We start from the raw sequence: 4,231 nt of genomic DNA, 5'->3' as shown, positions 1-4,231 counted from the left end.
TCTTGGCACATTGTAAGCACTCCATAAGTGTTACCTACTTTTGGTATTATCGTTGTTGTTATAATAATTGTTATTATTGGCGTATAGGTTGGCAATAGAAAATTATAACCCTCATACTTAATTCAGCCCTAATTAGAAATTATAACTGAATCTAGCAGCTGTGAGTGGCAGCAGTTTAATGAAGAACTAGCTGTCATAAAATTTAAATTATATCTATCTGTAGCTAGTTTCTATTTGTAATATAATTGAGTTTTTCCAAGTTTGTTTGTTACAAATAGAGAAGAGCTTTGCTGTAATCATAAGAGATTTGATTTAATAGTTCTAAAGACCACTGACCTAATTTTGGATGTTCTGACTTTAAATGTGGCTGTGTAAAGCAACCTGTGTGCTTGCCATCCTTGTTTGTTGGTTAAAAAAAATTATATTTTCTTATTATGTTGGTTAAGGAAAATTATATTTGTTGGAATATGTTTGTTGTAGAAATTAAACTTACCCATCAAGCCTAATGCTGTACACACCAGCACTCCAACCATTAACTTGCTATCCGCAGTTTTTGATTTGCGTCTGTGACTTCACTAGAATCTTAGTGGCCTTTGTCTCTACCAGTATATCTGTAATAAACTTAATTATCCTCAGAGAATTAATTGGTAACATAAGTGCAAGACTTTGCCTCTGAAAATACAGCTTTTAGAAATAACATTATGCCTTTACAAGGTGTATTCCAAGGAAGACAAATATGTAAACATTCTTCATGTCATCAGAGCTTATAATATTTTTCTGGAGTGGAAGGTTATTATTCCTATTTTCCCAAAAAGTACCAGGGGGTCAGTGACTTCTTCAAGGTCAGTAGCTTCTGTCTGGAATTACCAAGACCATAACTTGAATCATCTGTTGCAAATTCCCTTTCTAATCCATAACGTTGTGCAACATTGAAATACTTATGTGACACCAAAACAAAAACAAAAACCAAACAAACCTAAAAACCAAAATCCCAAAACCCCCCAAAAACTAACACAAAAAACTAAACTAAAAAACCTAATCAATCCTAAGTCAGGTGGAAACACTTCAAATAGTTTCTGGATGCGAGAGCTTCTCAGAAGCTAATAAAGATTCCTGGCTCTATTGGATGGAATGCTAAGAAGCTATTTTAGTTGGATTGGGAACATTTATTAACGTCTTCATGTGAGCAGCAGTAAAAGTGTACTACCTATTAAAAGTTACCTATTTGCTTATTTTGCCCACCCTTTTCAGATATGAGCTTTTGACATTTCAACAAAATTAATGACCAGCTTGTTTTGGGTAACCAATTTCTTGCAGTTGATTATTATTCCCCAGAAATTCCTCTGTGCCAAGTCTTATAGCCAAAACAATTATTTAACACAAGTACAGTCATGTGCCGAATAATGATGTTTCAGCCAACAATGACCACATGTAAGACAGTGGTCCCATAAGATTATAATGGAACATAAATAGAAATCTGATAGGTAACACTTGATATTGGCACTGCAGATGAAGTAGGGGAAATGACCGATAATTCAGTTAAGGTTCTGAGACATTTGGTTTTCCATATGAAAAATATGTATAAATTAAATATATATGTATACCTATACCATCAATGTTTGTGTAAGTATACTCTATGATATTTGCACAATGACAAAATGGTCTAATGTCACATTTCTCAATCATTAAGCAACATATGCCAGAAATAATTATGAACAGGTATAATAACTGCAAAAAGTCATGTAAAATAGATGGAACTGCCAGTGCTGAACAAATGAAGAGGATAAATGAATGGTTTATATGTAAAAGGGTAAATGAATGTCAGTAAGAAATAGCACCCTCATACTTCCATTTGCCAGAAGTATCACCTTTGGTTGGTTGTGGGTAATGTCAATTATTGAAATAATTAAGTGAATATGGAGAAATCCAGAGACTAAAATACTGAGCGATCAATCAGTGTGTCAGTGTTTACTCTGTGTATGACAAAACCTTCTGTGTATAAACATAGATTCTATGGGAGGTGAAGGCATGTCTGAGGCACAGCTATGGTTTCCAAAGACTTTACAGTTTGATTTATAAAGCAATATTTGATACAGAAATACCAGAACTTTAGAGCTGGAATAAAATAGAGGAAGTGTTTGTTTTTGTTTTGTTTTGCTTTTTGACTTGGAGTCGTCTCACTCTGTCACCCAGGCTGGATGGAGTGCAGTGGCGTGAACTCGGCCCACTGCAACCTCTGAGTTCAAATGATTCTCCTGCCTTAGCCACACGAGTAGCTGGAATTACAGGCGTGCGCCACCACACGGGGCTAATTTTTTTTTCTTTGTATTTTTAGTAGAGATGATGGGGTTTCACCATGTTGGCCAGGCTGGTCTTGCGCTCCTGACCTCAAGTGATCCGCCCACCTAGGCCTACCAAAGTAGGGATTACAGGCATGAACCACCGTGCCTGGCCTAAAATAAAGAGAAATTGTAAAACTAGAAGAGAACTTAGAGATCACCTAGCCTAATACTGATGGTTAAAAAGATAATTTAATGAGAACTTAAAATGTAAGCTATAATTTTAATTTACATCACAGGCCCATTCCTTCTTTTATATATTTTTTATTTTCCTCCTTCATATTGAGCATGTGCCAGTTCATTGATGTTACCACTTCTCAAGCTAAAAGTATCATCTGCGTGTCACCCAGTGATGGCAATGGACCCAGTCACAGTGATTCAAGAGTCCCCAAAAAGGGTGCTGTCCTTGTCCATTGATGACTGAGGAAGGGGTGCTTCTTTTCTGCCTATTCTGACACCATATTATCTGTGGCAGTACCAAAGCTACTGGACACTCCTGAAGGCAAGAGGTGTAAACCCAAATGCAGATGAATGAAGGAAGAAAAAAGACAATTAAAGCTGTGCTGTAAAGGAGCCAAACAGCCCCGGATCCCCCTGCTCTGAAAAGGGAGCTATATTGTCAGACACCCGAAAAAAGGCATGACCAGTGGACTTTAGGATCAATGTGGTCAGATGTCTTTTTTTTTTTTTTTTTTTTTAAGAGATGGAATCTTGCTGTGTTGCTCAGGTTGGAGTGCAGTGGCTATTCACAGGCACTATTATAGCACACTATAGCCTCGATCTCCTGGGCTCAAGCTGTCCTCCTGCCTTAGCCTCCTGGGTAGCTGGAACTACAGGCACATGTCACCACACCCGACCAGATTTTTTTTTTAAAACAGAGTCTCACCCTGTTGCCCAGGCTAGAGTGCAGCTTGTTTTAAGTGTTCTATAGCTCCATTAGTATATCTGTATGTAAATTGATAACTACAAAGCTATTTTGATAGAGTATCAGACTTTGGATAAAATCATAAATTATATAGACATCACAATCAATTTCAAATTCATTTTGGCATCATAGCTTTCTTAAGTTAGAAAGAACACCGTATTTAGCATATAATCTGTACATGCATTACCTGCAATGTGGGGATTTTAAGCATGTCCGCACATTCTTTGACACCTCTCTGTCCAAAAAGTGAAGTCTACTTCTCTAGCACTTGAGTGTGAGATGGACTTAGTGGTTCATTTCCAAAGAATAGAGTATGGAAGGGAGAAAACAATAACCACATGAAGTACATGTAGACATTTATTTCAAAAAACAAAAACAAAATGACAAAAAAATTATGAATTGAAAATTAATCTCACTTATAAATATACAGAACAAGAAAAATTATAATTTGTAAATGAAGATTCAAAATTTGAAAAATAAAATATTTTAAATCTACAAGTATATTATTAGTAATACTACTGATCATGACCAATTTGGGTTTATCCCAGAATGCAAGGATGGTTCAAAATTATGTGATCCACCATAATAGAGAGAAGGAGGGGAGGGGGGAAACACTTACCATCTTAATAGATGTAGGAAAAGCATTTTATAAAACTCATCATCCACTCAGGACTTAAAAATATAAGCAAATAGAAACTTCTTAACCTAATATAGTGGAAGTAGCTCAAAGCTGGGGTACATCACATTTAATGACTTAAAATATTCCATTTTAAAGTCAATCAAAAGACAAAGGTAACTGCTTACTAAGAAGTCTTCCCAGCGGCTGGGTGCAGTGGCTCACACTTGTAATCCCAGCACTTTGGGAGGCCAAGGCGGGCGGATCACAAGGTCAGGAGATCAAGACCATGATGAAACCCCGTCTCTACTAAAAATACAAAAAATTAGCCGGGCGTGGTGGCAGGCGCCT

Source organism: Symphalangus syndactylus, chromosome 5 (genome assembly GCF_028878055.3).
Source record: "Symphalangus syndactylus isolate Jambi chromosome 5, NHGRI_mSymSyn1-v2.1_pri, whole genome shotgun sequence".
Lineage (NCBI taxonomy): Eukaryota > Metazoa > Chordata > Mammalia > Primates > Hylobatidae > Symphalangus > Symphalangus syndactylus.
The sequence above is the reverse complement of the archived record's forward strand: the minus strand, read 5'-3'. Positions refer to the sequence as shown.